We start from the raw sequence: 15,665 nt of genomic DNA, 5'->3' as shown, positions 1-15,665 counted from the left end.
GCCGTTGCGGGGCGCGCTCTCGAGCGGTGGCGGCGGTGGCGGCGGCGGCGGCGGCGGCGGCGGCGGCGGCCCAGGGTGTCCGGTGTGTCTCGGCGCTGGGAAGAGACGGTGGCGCTGCCCGCGGTGGCGGGGGTTGGCGACGGAGCGCGTTTGAGCCAGGACTGGGGTCCGAGGCGCGCTCTCCGCCCACAGGTAAGTGGGGCCCGGCCTGGAGGGAGGAGCCGGCGGCGAGGGGCTCTCCGGGAGGAGGGTTCCCGGGCCCGATAATGGCGGCGGGCGGCGGGGCCGGGGTGCGGGCGGCCCCCGGCGCCGCGGCGTCTTTGTCTCGGCCGGAGCCGGGCCGCTGGGCCGAGCGCCGCCCCCCGCCCCTCCCCTGCCCGCCGTCGCCGCGGCCGCGGCCGCCGCGCCGAGCCGGCTCCCCCCGCCCCCGGCGCCCGGGCCGTCCCGGTGGGGCCGCGGCGGGGGTCGGTCCGGGGGAGGCGCCCCGGCTGGGCCCCCGCGCGCCGGGGAGGCGGGCCCGGCCGGGGGAGGCGCCCGGCGCGCCCAGCGCCCTCGTGCCGGCCTTTGTTGTGGAGGGTCCCGGGGTGTGCGGCCAACATGGCGGAGGTCAGCTGAGTGCGGGCAGCGGCCAGCCCTGCCCTCCGGCCCCTCCCCGCGGCGCGCCGGGCCGCTCGGCCGTCCTTGGCCTCGGCTCGGTGCGCCCGACCCCGGCGGGAGCCGTCGCCGATGGTTCTGCGCGCTTCCTCTGGCTCTGGCCCGAGGCTTCGTCGTGCAGTGGGAAGAATGCAGCCTCCTCCCTTGTTTACGTCGTTGGAGAGGGGAGCGCCCGGCCAGCCGGCCGGGGCAGCGCCAGCTTTTCAGTGCAGACCTTGTTTTCCCTCGGCTTCACGTGCTGCGTAGTTGCAGGTCCCTCCTTGACTCTGCCGGGCTTATAACTTAGGGAAGCGGGTACCCGGCCACAGCGATGCATAGGTTTTTTCTTTGCCGCCTGCCCGCTCCTGGAAGAATGTGTTTGCGCTGACATTCGGAAAAGTCCAGCTGGCGTGCTGGGAAAATCAGATTGAGTGGTTGATGGTTGTAGTCACAGAAGGCGTGCACATGGATGTAGGACCGTGGTCTGCCTGTTTCCGGCAGTCGAACCTTGACCATTGCGTGATAAGCGGCTGTCAAGAGTACATTCTTAACTCTTCTCCGCAGTTGAGTGTCTGGGATACAGACTTTGTAGTCCGACTCTGCCTGCTTGGGTTCCAGTCGTGCTCCACCGGTTTCTGACCTTGGGCGATATGCCTAATCCCTCAGTGCTACTTTTTTCTTACCTGCAACTGGGAGTCATGACAGCGCTTACCTGGGGCATGTGTTGAGAGTTGTTGGGAGAGGGTACCTGGTGGGGTGATCCTTAGCTGAGCACTTAGTGTGGTGGCAGGTCCATAGCAAGGGCTCTGCACACACTCACCGCTAAGGTTTAATAACAAACAAGGTTATCTTGGCAGCGTGGATGTGTTGGAAGTGCCTTGACCGGAGTTGGGGATTCATGCTATAACTCATCAGCGCTTGGGTTTTTCTTCTGCTGTATTTCGCTGTCAAAAAGGAAAAGAAGAGGTTTAGATGGTAAATTGACAGGCCCTCTGGGACTTGACGTTTTGGGAATTTCTATGCTAAGGCATTTTGAACGACTAGATCTTTTGTGGTCTGCGATTTAACCAAGTGGATCAAAATGTGATTTCCACTGGGCAATTTTCGATTTAAGGATTGATTTACTTTCAAGGGCTTGAGTTAACTGACTTGGCAAACTGGGGCACCGAGTTCCTTTAACTGAGTGTTAGGTGTCTGTGGTGTCACCATCTCTTTTAGAAGTTACTGAGGAGCACAGTGCAATTCGGTGACACATGTAACGGTCCGGTAGCCTCATCAGGGAGATTCTGCTTCCGGGTCCGATGGAGAGGACTGCCGATAGCGCTGAGAGAACTCTGATGGATGCCCAGACTGAGTGCACGCCCAGATTGCTTGTGTTAGGTTTTCATGGAAAATGTAAACAGAGAGACTTTGGTATCGAGAAAGGTTATTTTTTCCTCAAAGTATACTTTGTCAAAATTTTTTTCTTTATGTGTATCATAAGATTACATTAAATGATCCTTTTTGGCACATTTCCAGCACAATTCAGTAACATTTAATAATTCTTTAAACAGAAATAGAGTGTAATTAAAGATAAAAACTATTTTTCTTAAGATTTATTTATTTGAAAGGCAGAGTTTCAGAGAGGAGAGACGGAGAGAGAGGTCTTCCATCCCCAGGTCTGCTCCCCAGATGGCTGCAACAGCTGGGGCAGGACTTAGCCAAAGCCAGGAGTCAGGAGCTTGCTCAAGGTCTTCCATGTGGGTGCAAGGGCCCAAGCACTTGGGCCATCTTCCACTGTTTTCCCAGGCTCATTAGCAGGGAGCTGGATCCGAATTGGAGCAGACAGGACACAAACTAATGCTCATAGGGCTGCTTAACCTTTTATGCCACAATGCTGGCCCTGTATTTTTAAAGCTAAGTGTCTCATGGGGGCTGGCGCTGTGGTACAGCAGGTTAACGCCCTGGCCTGAAGCGCTGGCATCCCATATGGGCGCTGGTTCTAGTCCCAGCTGCTCCTCTTCTGATCCAGCTCTCTGCTATGGCCTGGGAAAGCAGTAGAAGATGGCCCAAGTGCTTGGGCCCCTGCACCCACGTGGGAGACCTGGAAGAAGTTCCTGCCTCCTGGCTTTGGATCAGCTCAGCTCTGGCCGTTGTGGCCAACTGGGGGGTGAACCAGCGGGTGGAAGACCTCTCTCTACCTCTCTCTGTAACTCTTTCAAATAACTAAAATAAATCTTAAAAAAAAAGCTAAGTGTCTCCAAAGTAAAAACAGATCTAATCAATTCTTTTTTTTTTTTTTAATTTTTTTTTTATTTTTGACAGGCAGAGTGGACAGTGAGAGAGAGAGACAGAGAGGGAAAGGTCTTCCTTTGCCGTTGGTTCACCCTCCAATGGCCGCCGCTGCAGCCGGCGCACCGCGCTGATCCGATGGCAGGAGCCAGGACCCAGGTGCTTTTCCTGGTCTCCCATGGGGTGCAGGGCCCAAGCACCTGGGCCATCCTCCACTGCACTCCCTGGCCATAGCAGAGAGCTGGCCTGGAAGAGGGGCAACCGGGACAGAATCCGGCGCCCCGACCGGGACTAGAACCCGGTGTGCCGGCGCCGCAAGGTGGAGGATTAGCCTATTGAGCCACGGCGCCGGCTAGATCTAATCAATTCTTACTGTTCAGTTTACATCTCAATATCTTCTCTCAAAGCTTCCTGAAATTCTTGCAAGATTGCTAGAGAAATATTCTCCAATATCTGTAATTTTTTTTTTTTTTGACAGGCAGAGTGGACAGTGAGAGAGAGAGACAGAGAGAAAGGTCTTCCTTTTGCCGTTGGTTCACCCTCCAATGGCCGCCGCGGCTGGTGCGCTGCGGCCGGCGCACCGCGCTGATCCGATGGCAGGAGCCAGGAGCCAGGTGCTTCTCCTGGTCTCCCATGGGGTGCAGGGCCCAAGCACTTGGGCCATCCTCCACTGCACTCCCTGGCCATAGCAGAGAGCTGGCCTGGAAGAGGGGCAACCGGGACAGAATCCGGCGCCCCGACCGGGACTAGAACCCGGTGTGCCGGCGCCGCAAGGTGGAGGATTAGCCTAGTGAGCTGCGGCGCCGGCCCAATATCTGTAATTTAATAATCATTAAGGGGCTGGCTCTGTGGCATAGTGGGTAAAGCCACCACGTGCAGTGCCGGCATCTCATATAGGCGCCAGTTCAAGTCCCGGCTGCTCCACTTCTGATCCAGCTCTCTGCTATGGCCTGGGAAAGCAGTGGAAGATGGCCCAAGTCCTTGGGCCCCTGCACCCACGTGGGAGACCTGGAGCAAGCTTCTGGCTCCTGGTTTCGGATTGGCGCAGCTCTGGACATTGCAGCCAATTGGGGAGTGAACCAGTGGATGAAAGAATTTCTCACCCCCCCCCTTCTCTGTAATTCTGCCTTTCAAATAAATAAATAAATCTTAAAAAAAAAACCGATTAGTTAATTAAAACGTCTAGCTATCAACAGTAGTATGAAAAACAAGATTTTATTTTCAGTAGATTGGATGTTTTGAAAACATCTTCATGAGGGTAACAGTAGCTTTGTCATGTTTTAGCTAACTGCTTCAGGTTTATCTGGAAGCAGTTGATTTATGTAATTTTTAAAGATTTATGTAATTCTTTTTTTAGCTTGAAGAGATCTGTTACGCCCTTATTTTGTAATTATGGAATTTCCATATGTGCCTTGTAAAATGTTTAAATTCTGATACAGACGTTGAACAAAATCTGTATGAAAACCTCAGAACCTCCTACACCCTGGTCCTCAATAAAAACACAAATAGGAATGACGTTTTCCTCTTCACAATACATACCCTTGATGGTAGTCTTTTAAGATTTTAAAGTTTACATGTTTGAAAGAGAGACAGTTCTCCCATCCATGGTTCACTCCCCAAAGGCCCGCAATAGCCGTGGATGGGCCAGGCCACAACCAGGAGCTGTAACTGTCTGGTCTCCCTGCTGGGTAGAGGGTTGCAGCCACTCAGGCCATCATCTGTGCCCTCTCGGGGTGCACCATAGCAGGATTTCGGAGCAGAGCTGAACTCAGGCCCAGTCACTGTGTGCGTGTCTCAAGTGCTGCGCTGAAACACCTGCTCCAGACCATTGATCCTTTTACTGTCTGTGGTTTTTGCCTTTCCAGAATGTCACATGGCTGGAACCATGCGGTGTGAAGCCCTTTCAGATTGGCTGCTTTCACTTCATAATCTGCATGCGACTTTTTAGCACTGAATGTTCTTTTGTCTAGGTGTACCCTAGTTTGTGATTCACCTACCTACTGAAAGACGTCTTAGTTGCAGTCAAGTTTTGGCAGTTTACGATGAAAGCTGCTGTAAACGTCCATGTTTGTTTGGGACTTTGTGTAGATGTGAGTTTTTGACTCCATTGAGTACCAGGGCGTGTGATAGCTGGATCATGTGGTAAGAATATGTTTAGCTTTGTAACAAACTGCCAAGCTGTCTTCCAAAGTGGCCGTACCTTTTCGCATTCCTGCCGGTAGTGGATGAGAGTCTGTTGCTGCATGTCCTCACTGGCACTTGGGGATAAGTGTTCTGGATTTTGGCTATGCTATTAGGTGTGTGGAGGTATCTTACAGTTTTTAGTTTACATTTACTTGTTGACATGTGGAGCATTTTTTTGTGCTGTTTGCTGTCTGTATCTTTGTTGAGGTATCTTTAAGGTCTCTGGCCCATTTTTAAAGCAGATTGATTGTTTTCTTATTGAGTTCTTTATTTTGCATAATAGTCCTTTATTAGATATGCTTTTTTGCATATGTATATATATTTCCTACTGTCTGGGTATCTCAAATTTGCCATTGCTCCGCTCTCACTCACTCTTACATTCAGCCCTTTTCTTGTAGTCTTGTCTTCTTTGGGTCCCTGCCTTCAGTCGGTTGTTTGTACCGCAATTTAAGTGAACTTTGCAGGGGGTGAGCCCGACTTTGTAAAGTCCAAGTTCCTGGTGTGGTGAGGTAAGTACTGAGCCCCCCTCACCTGGCCCCTCTTGTTACTTCTGAACCATCATGGACTCTGTACTCGCAAGTTCCTCTCTTCCTACTAAGCTTCGGGCTGAGCAGCTCTCCCTGAATTCCCCACACTGAGCTGGGTGCCCTCTGTGTTCTCTTAGCACTCTCTGCTTGGCCCCACTGTAACACGTATTTTCCTGAAGGATAATTTTTCTTTGGTTTTCTGTCTTTCCAAATAGACTAAGTTCTGTGAGGACCTGGTCTTGGTCACCCTTGTTTGTCTAGAGTTTTGCACTATTTTTGGCACATAGTTGGTGCTCAGTAAATATTGACTGAATGACTGACTAATACCTTCACACTGTCCCTAACATGTGTTTCCAGCGGTATCTCCAGCATTTCCTCTTTCCCCTAACTATTCAAGTTAGATTCTTTTGTTCTTTGTATCCTGTACAGCTCACCTTTGTTCATGATTGTATTTAATCTCAAACATCTATCTGTGCTACTTTGTGCAGATTACCTAGCCTCTTTGAACAGATATTAAGTATATCGCTGCTCTCCCCTGCTCCAGTCCCCAGTGTCAAAATGCTACAGTGGCTGTTGAGTGGTTACCAGAACAGGTTTTTTTTTTTTTTTTTTTTTTTTTTTTTTTTTTTTTTTGAAAGGCAGAGTTATAGAAAGGCAGAGAGCGAGAGAGAGGTCTTCTATCTGCTGGTTCACTCCCCAAATGGGTGCAGCGGCTGGAGCTGAGCCAAATCAAAGCCAGGGGCCAGGAGCTTCTTCTAGGTCTCCAACACAGGTGAAGGTGCCCAAGCACTTTGGTCATCTTCCACTGCTTTCCCAGGCCATAGCAGAAAGCTGGATCAAAAGTGGAGCAGCCAGGACTTGAACCGGTGTCCATATGGGATGCTGGCACTGCAGGTAGCGGCTTTACCCACTCTGCCACAGTGCTGACCCCGGAAGGATAGGCTTTTAAGAGTTGACCATGGATGTATATGTATCTCTTATCACTCATTAGTTGTGCTTGTGACTGTAAGATCCCTGCGATCAGGGACATTGTTTACTTGGTGCATCAAAACACATTGCTTAACACATAGAAAGTACTTAAATAGTTTTTAAGAAGTACTTGTTTAATAAGTCCTCAAATGTTACCACTTATACTCTAGTGAGGAAAGAAATAAACAATTACAAACTGTGACACTTACTATAAAAAGAAGTCAAAAGTACTGAAGTGGAGAATGGGTGTGGGAAGGAGACCTGCTGTCTGAAGTGGTGACATTTAAAGGGAGATAAAAGGATAACGATGCCAGCCCTTTGAAGGGGCAGGGAAGCGCCGCAGCTTGAAGGAGCCGCCTGGTACAGAAGGCCCTTGAGACAGGAATGAAGTTGCACTGCTGAGGACCCTATGGGAGAGAGAGGAGTGGGTAGGACTCAGACCCTGTAGAGTCAAAGCCAGGAGTGTGAATTCTTAAGAGTGCTGGGAAACTCAAGGTTTTAATTAAAGGGATGATATAATCCACTAATTTAAGATTGCTTTAGCTGCTGTTTGGAGACTTGATTGGTTAGGAGCTATTTCTTTAATCAGCAGTAGTTGATTATGACTTGGATTAAGGGGGTGGCAGTGAAGATGGAGAAAATGGAGTGGATTTGAAATATGTTTTGGATACAGAACTAATAGGACTTGCTGGTGGATTAGACATGAGAAGCAAGGGAAGAAAAGAATTGTGTTTCTGGCTTGGGCAGCTGTGTGGATCCTGGTGTTAATTACCAAGATGGAAAAGGGCGAGGAGACAGAAGGATAGATAGTGGCAAAATTTTAAAGTTGTGATGTGTTGATTTGAGGTGTCTGTGAGGTATCCAGGATGATGCCGTGAGGGAGAAGGGAAGCCAGGGGGATGTGGTGGCACAGAAGCCAGCAGGGAAATAACCGGTGCGTGTCTGAGTGCTAGAGGCAATGAGAGGAAGTGACCGATGAAAGGCCTGATAGAAGGCCTGAGAAGTCTCCGGAAGTGAGCACAGTGCCCAAGTGTAGGGCTGCTTCTTCCACTCTGAAGTTAGCTTGTAGGCTTGCTGGTGGGTAGATAGGATAGTTTGCATTGGTGGCTTCTATTGTCTTTTCTAAAGAAGAATACGATGGAGTATAAGTACTCTACAACACTGTGGCGGGACAAAGGTGTGTGTGGGAGAAAGAGAGGGGCTGTGGCTGAGCCAGAAGGAAGGAGAGAAGTGCTGTGGCATAAGCTAATGATGACACTGCTTGCTATTCTTGTTTAGGGAGATTGAATACATAAAGCAGTGATGTGGCTTTTTCTCCTCCTAAATTTAAACTTTTTTCGTTAGTATTTAGTACGACACAGAAAAGTACTCGAATCGTTCAGCTTGATAGATTTTCACAAAGGGAACACACTGTTGTAACCAGCTCCTGGATCAAGAAACAGAACATGACTGGAACAAGAAAGCTCCCTCCTGCCTCCTTATAATTAATACCCACACTCTCCCAAGGAAACCACCTCTTGACTATTAACACCATAGGTTGATTTTTGCTTGTTTTTGAAGTTTATGTGAATGGAACAATACAGTATGCACTTTTTCACATCTGATTTTTTTTCACTCAACACGTGTGTGAGATTCAGAAGTGTTTTAATTTGTCTCAGTACATTTCTCCTGATTTTTTTCTTAATTCTTCAAGAACTCTGAGTTGAATGAGAAAGATAATAAGACCAGAGTGATAACGACAGTGACCTTTATTGGGTTTGAATTTGCCCAATCATGTTAGTTTTATTCATAAAATAAAATCAGAGTTTACAGTTTGTTAATTTTTATTTGCTTTCTGTGAACAGGGGGCTTGAAAACATGGAAGGAACTAGAAACAGAAAAACTTGGTGAACTGATTTGTATCAATAATTTGGATCTGTTGAAAAATACTTTCTTTACAAATTTGAAAGAATTTAATGCCAGACTTGAATTTTTATAGGAAGTATAACACTGCATTTGTTATTTATTTTTTATTTATTTGAAAGGTGGAAAGACAGAACCAGATTTTCTATCCACTGGTTTGCTTCCCAAATGCCTATAATAGCCAGCACTTTGCCAGGCTGTACCTAAGAACTTTTATCTGGGGGCTGGCACTGTGGCATAGCAGGCAAAGCTGCCGGTTTCAGTGCCAGCATCCCATATGGACGCTGGTTCAAGTCCCAGCTGCTCCACTTCCGATCCAACTTTCTGCTATGGCCTGGGAAAACAGTAGAAGATGGCTCAAGTCCTTGGGCTCATGTACCCCTGTGGGAGACCCGGAATAAGCTCCTGGCTTCAGATCAGTGCAGCTTCGGCTGTTGTGGCCATCTGGGGCGTGAACCAGTGGATGGAAGACCTCTCTCTCACTCTGCCTCTGCTTCTCTGTAAGTAAGTAAGTAAATAAATAAATCTTTAAAAAAGAAAAAAACTTCTATCTGGGTGTCCCACATAGGTGGTAGAGACCCAAGTACTTGAACCATCACCTGCTGCCTTCCAGGGTGCATTAGCAGGAAGCTATGTGGAAGAAGTGGGACTCCTTCCTTGACAGTCTAACTTAGTGAACCACCACTGCCTTACAGTTGCTTATTACTGTCCTGCTGATGAGCCCAGCTAGTGAGGTCTTGAAATAGTGAATATAGTAGCTTCACTGCCGAGACTGTCTTTGCAAAGTTATTTCAGTAATTGGTTTAACTAAATGAAATCTAATTCTTTTAAAAAAGAACTTCCTGGGGGCCACTGCTGTGGTGAAGTAGGTTAAGACTCTGCCTGTGGCTCCCGCATCCCATATGGGCGTTGATTTGAGTTCCGGCTGCTCCATTTCTGATCCAGCTCTCTGCTGATGGCCTGGGAAAGCAGTAGAAGATGGCCCAAGTGCATGGGCCCCTGCATCCACATGGGAGACCTGGAAGAATGTCTTGGCTTTGGATTGGCTCAGCTCCGGCCATTGGTGGCCATTTGGGGAGTGAACCAGTGGATGGAAGCTCGCTGGCTCTCGCTCTCTCGCTCTCTCTCTGTCGCTCTCTCTCTCCCTCTCTGTAACTCTACCTCTCAAATAAATAAAATCTTAAAAATAAAAAAACTTCATGGTTTCCCTCTTCTACTTTAATTCACCTTTTGCTCCTTCGAATTTGATCACAACTCACTCAGTCTTGGTAGGTGAGGTAGCTTTACTTTTTTTTTTTTTTTTTTTAAGACTTGTTTTTTATTTATTTGAAAGGCAGAGACAGGAGGAGAGACAGGGAGGGAGGGGGAGAGGGAGGAGGAGAGAGAGAATCTTCCATCCACTGGTTCACTTCCCAAATGGCTGCAATGGTCAGATTGTGCCAGGCTGAAGGCAGGAGCCTTGAGCTTCTTCTGGATCTACCACGTGTGTGCAGGAGCCCAAGCACTTGGGACATTTTTCTGCTGCTTTCCCAGGTGCGTTAGCAGGGAGTTGGATGGGAAGTGGAACAGCTGGGCTTGAATCAGCATGATTGGCATCCATATGGGATTGCTGGTGCAAGTGGAGGCTTAACCTGATAGCCATAGCACGGACTCTGGTAGCTTTACTTTCAAGTTTTCTTGGGATCTTGATGTAGCTTTATTAGGGACAGCTTTGGACATCTTGTCAGGGCAGGTCTGAGTTAATTTCTGCAGACTGTATTTGGTTGGGGGGCAATCAGATTAATTTTATTTAGTCTTACTATTTAATTTTTTTATAAAACATAAAACATATAGATCTTTGTGAACAGGCTGGTTTTTAAAAAATGTTTTCAATTTAAGTATATTTAAAGCATTAAAATAATTTAATAAAAAAAGTAGTGGACAAAATCAATTCTTGGTATCTGTGTTTGGTTTTCTGAGGAAGTCACCAGCAACTCCTTAGTAGTGACAGTGGGGATATGAAAAAAATCACTGAAAACTTTTAAAATGTAATCCTTTTTTATTACCTAAATAGTTTGTTTTATGTAACATTTGAGAAATACAGAAACGTGTCCCTCTCTACATGATCATTCATAATCTGATTGTTGTAGATATTTTGGTGTACTCTGTGTGCTTCACATTTGTGTTTTTATTTTTTTTTTCGAGTCAGCCATAGATAGTAAAATCAGATTTTTTTTTTAAGATTTTATTTATTTATTTGAGAAGTAGATTTACAGATAGTGAGAGGGAGAGACAGAAAGGTTTTCCATCCAATGGTTCACGTCCCAAATGGCCACAATGGCTGGAGCTACGCCAATCCGAAGCCAGGAGCCAGGCGCTTCCTCTGGGTCTCTCACGTGGGTGCAGGGGCCCAAGGACTTGGGCCATCTTCCATTGCTTTCCCAGGCCATAGCAGAGAGCTGGATGGGAAAAGAGGTAGCTGGGACTCGAACTGGCGCCCATATGGGATGCCGGCGCTGCAGGCGGAGGATTAACCTGTACCACAGCACCGGCCCCCAATATTTTTTTAAGATTTATCATTTATTTGAAAGGTAGAGACACAGAGATCTTCCATCCCCCTGGTTCACTCTCCAAATGGCCTCAATGGCCAGGGTTGGGCCAGGCCAAAGCCAGGAGCCAGGAATTCCATCTGGGTCTCCCGCATGGATGGGTGGCAGCAGCCCAAGTACTCCCAGACACCCACAGTGCTGATCCCTAAAGTTAATTTCTTTATCTGAATTAAATCCTTGAAGGTATTTCCCATTATATGATTACTACCAGTCAATAACTATGTGTGTTTGAACCTTGCCAAATGATGAAAACTCTGCTTAGTATCTTTGTGTCTCACAGTGCTTGATACTTTATGTCTATAGTTCAGTGATGCCTCCTCCTGTGGTTTCTGAGTCTAAACTTGATCTGTGTCCCTCTCTGATACCTGTTGAGTCTCCTGAAACCAGATTCGTCTGTTTGGATACTCTTGTTGTTTCTGTGTACATGGAACAAATATATAGACAGATGTGTTTTCCATTGAACATAAATGCAACTGTAGTGTATATGTTCTGCGGCTTGTTTTTTCTTCCGCCCATTTTAAGCCATGGATTCTTACTTGTATATAAATGGGTTTGTGTATGGGTCTGTTGTATTAAAAAAAAAAAAAAAAATCTGGGACCTGCATTATGACTAAGCCAGTTAAGCAGCTGCCTGCAAAGCCAGCATCTCATGGGCACCCAATCAAGTCCTGAGTACTCCACTTCCCATCTAGCTCCCTGCTAATGCACCTGGGAAAGCACCAGAAGGTGGTCCAAGTGCTTGGACCACTGCACCCGTGCCAGAGACTTGGATGAAGCTTCTGGCTTTGGCCTGGTCCAGCCCTGGCCGTTATGGCCATTTGGGGAGTGAACCAGCAAATGGAAGGTCTCTATGTCCCTATACCACTCCCCTTGCCTGGCTCCTCCTCTGTAACTCTGGGTTTCAAATACATAATTTTTTTTAAAAAGATTATTTGAGAGGTAGAGTTACGGACAGAGAAGCATAGAGAAATGTCTTCCATCTGCTGGTTCACTCCCTAAATGGCCACAACAGCTGGAGCTGGGCTGATCTGAAGCCAGGCGCTGCTTCTTGGGTGCAAGGGCCCAAGGACCTGGGCCATCTTCTACTTCTTTCCCAGGCCACAGCAGAGAGCTGGATCAGAAGTGGGGCAGCCAGGACTCAAACCAGTGCCCGTATGGGATGCTGGTGCTGCAGGTGGATGCTTAGTCCCAGTATATCACAGTGCCAGCCCCATAAATAAATCTTAAAAAAATAAAAATAAAAAAGCAGCATAGCATTCTAACCACCCTCTTAAGGTAGGACTGTTTTCAGTTTATTCACTCTTAGCAGAGTCGCCATAGGTATTCCAGTACATGCATGTGTGAAATCCGGATTCTTGGAGGAAAACCTACTAGGTCAAAGAGTGTACTCACTTTAAATTTTGATTCACACTGCCAGATCATATCCCAGAAGTGTAGGGAGTCTGTTTTCTCCAGTCTTTGACAATGACTTTGAATCATATTTTTGAAAACAAATTTCTATATGTCATTTCCCTACTAAGGAATGCAATCTGTGACAGTTTTCATTCCAAGTTTTTGAACTTACTTTTTACATGTATATGTAGGTCAGAACCAAATAGTTTTCTTTTCTTTCTTTCTTTCTTTTTTTTTTTTTTTTTTAAGATTTATTTTATTTATTTGAAAGAGTTACAGAGAGGGAGAGACAGAGATCTTCCATCCACTGGTTCACTCCCCAGGTGACCACAACGGCCAGGTCTAGGCCAAACTGAAGCCAGGAGCCAGGAGCCTCCTCCAGGTCTGTCAAGTGGATGCAGGGGCCCAAGCACTTGGACTGTCCTCCATTGCTTTCCCAGGTGCATTAGCGGGGAGCTGGATTGGAAGTGGAGCAACTGGAACGCAAGCCAGCACCAATATGGGATGCCAGCTCTGCAGAAGGTGGCTTAACCCAACTACAGTGCTGGCCACACCAAATAGTTCTTAGAAGGCTTTTGTTTTGTTTTTATTTTTAATTTTAAAGAAAAACTCCTTGTCTCTGCCTCTTATCAGATATCTTTCTCCAGAGGCAACTGCTTTTATATATTTTAGCTGATTGTTTTTGCATTTACCTTCTTTGAAATAGCATGCTTCCATTGTTATATCTGGGTTCCAGTTTTTGGCTTCTCTGTTGGTTTCCTATTATGAATTGAACTTTTCCTGCCCCCTACACATGTGCATATTCCTCTGTCATTTAATCTGCTGCTTCACTCCCCAAATGGCCACAATGGCTGTGGCCCGGGCTGAAGCCAGGACCTGATGCTCCATTCAGGTCTCCTATATAAGTGCAGGGTCCCAAATAGTTGGTCCTCTATTGGCTGCTTTCCCAGGCATATTGCATGGAGTTGAATCAGAAATGGAGCACCTGAGTCTCAAAGCGGTGTTCTGGTATGGGATGGCGGCATTGCAAGAGATGGCTTAAAGGACATCACAACACTATTTTGGAGGGAGGGGCATTTTTGCATTGTTTTTCTCTGTGCTGTTCCACATTCCTTACCAATTGTGTAAATGTTCACATTCTTGTTAAGCTGCCTTCTTCCTCTGATGTAAAAGTTGTCATCTTTAGTCTTTCCTTTCCCTTTCTGTAGGGTTTAGTCTTCTACTTACTGTAAGCACTGTGCTTCTTTCTTGTTTTATCCCCTTGTATTTGAAGAGCTTGTCCACCAGGATCTCCCGAGAACATATTTAGAGGAGATAACACTTTTAAAACATTGCATTGTTATTCTGCCTTCAACATTTCTGGGGTAATTTGGGTATAGAATTTGAGGATGATCACTAATTTTCTTTGAGAATTTTGAAAAGCATTACTCTATTGCTTTCTAACTTTGGATGTTGCTGTTCTCAAAAATCTAAAGCTCTTTTGATTTCAATGAGTATTGAGTCTAGTGTGTACCAGGCACTGTTTCTAAGTGTTTGGGATATATTATTGAAACTGACAAAAATCTTGTCTTCCAGGTGAGGGTGGTGGGACCTACAGCAGTAAACCTAAAACATAAGTAAATTGTGTCTCCAGTAAGAAAGGAATCTCTTCTGCAGGGGGAAAGTAGAGATGGTTGGGACAGAGAAGAAAAGAGCACCTTGAACAACTCTGAATTCCAAGAGTTTGGGGAGAAGAGCAGGGTGAAAGAAGCTGAGGAGTGATTGATGAGATAGGGAAACCAAGAGGAAGCAGTGTATCAGGCAGGAGCCAGCGAGCTGTCAACTCTTTCATGTATTCACAACTTCCAAGTTGTGTACAAACAAAGCTGTGAAATCACTGAAAAATTTCTGAGTTACTAAAGTATTGGGTACTGTCTACTAAATTTGTCTTGAAACATTTAGATTATGGATTATTAGATTATGGAATTGACTATTACCTTGTAGATTGTTTTTTGAGTTAAGCACACTTAAATTGTTGTATATCATTTGATCGTCGGGCAATGCTTTTTTTTTTTCACCAGCATATAAGTGTTTCAGTGAAAATCATGATGTTGTTTGTGCTTTGCTTCTCACACTAATTTATGTATTCAGTTCACTTCAGCATTTCTCTTTAGCCTGCCATGTAGAGTACTATTGTCCCAGCCTGGAGCCAGTGTGACCATAAATGTGAATGGGGCATTCAGTTACATGATTGTCAGGTGGTTCAGGATGTGCTAGTACTCTTTTTTAATTTTTTTTTAAATATTTTATTTATTTATTTTAGAGGTAGAGTTAGATACAGTGAGAGAGTCAGAGAGAAAGGTCTTTCATCTGCTGGTTCACTTCCCAAATGGCTGCAATGGCTGTAGCTGGGCCGATCTGGAGCCAGGAGCTTCTTCCGAGTCTCCCACGTGAGTGCAGGGGCCCAAGTGCTTGGGCCATCTGCTGCTGCTTTCTCAGGCCATAGCAGACAGCTGGATCAGAAGAGGAGCAGCCAGGACTAGAACTGGCACCTGTATGGGATACTGTGCCACAGGCAGAGGATTAACCTACTGCACCAGAGTGCTGGCCCCTTGCTAGTGCTCTTTTTTAAGATTACTAAATGCAGGAGGGTAAAACCTTCAATTCTTAGAGAAATGTGAAGTGATGCTTACATAGACATGAATCGTAACTATTTCAGCTGAATATAATTTGTTTTTAGTGAAGTTCCATTAATTCTTTTTTTTTTTTTTTTTGACAGGCAGAGTGGACAGTGAGAGAGACAGAGAGAGAAAGGTCTTCCCTTGCCGTTGGTTCACCCTCCAATGGCCGCCGCTGCAGCCGGCGCACCGCGCTGATCCGATGGCAGGAGCCAGGATCCAGGTGCTTCTCCTGGTCTCCCATGGGGTGCAGGGCCCAAGCACCTGGGCCATCCTCCACTGCACTCCCTGGCCATAGCAGAGAGCTGGCCTGGAAGAGGGGCAACCGGGACAGAATCCGGCGCCCCGACCGGGACTAGAACCCGGTGTGCCGGCGCCGCAAGGTGGAGGATTAGCCTATTGAGCCACGGCGCCGGCCAAAGTTCCATTAATTCTAATACATTATTTCTTTCTAATAAGTACCATTACTTTGCTTCTGTTATTTACTAACAAAGAGCCATCAGTGGTAAAATATATTAGACCCTTTAATGCAACTACCTTGG

The 15,665-nt window shown here is 46.6% G+C and overlaps 1 protein-coding gene across 7 annotated transcripts in view; it reads left to right on the top strand.

Moving 5' to 3' along the window:
- Window positions 1–15,665, top strand: part of SIAH1 (siah E3 ubiquitin protein ligase 1) — an 82,235-nt gene that overhangs the window by 51,421 nt on the left and 15,149 nt on the right. Inside the window, exons 1-2 of one of the 7 annotated variants that reach the window (XM_070063163.1) lie at window positions 70–192; window positions 15,225–15,346. The exons of 1 other annotated variant lie outside the window; for it this stretch is intronic. The gene's annotated coding sequence lies outside the window, so the exon portion shown is untranslated. Of the gene's footprint in view, window positions 1–66; window positions 193–772; window positions 1,197–4,105; window positions 5,598–15,224; window positions 15,347–15,665 lie in introns of those variants that run through there. 5 more of the 7 variants (XM_070063166.1, XM_051833889.2, XM_070063161.1 and 2 more) reach the window with 5 other exon arrangements.

The sequence above is a fragment of the Oryctolagus cuniculus genome, chromosome 18, assembly GCF_964237555.1.
Source record: "Oryctolagus cuniculus chromosome 18, mOryCun1.1, whole genome shotgun sequence".
Classification (NCBI taxonomy): domain Eukaryota; kingdom Metazoa; phylum Chordata; class Mammalia; order Lagomorpha; family Leporidae; genus Oryctolagus; species Oryctolagus cuniculus.
This window is presented reverse-complemented; position numbering and strand designations above follow the sequence as displayed.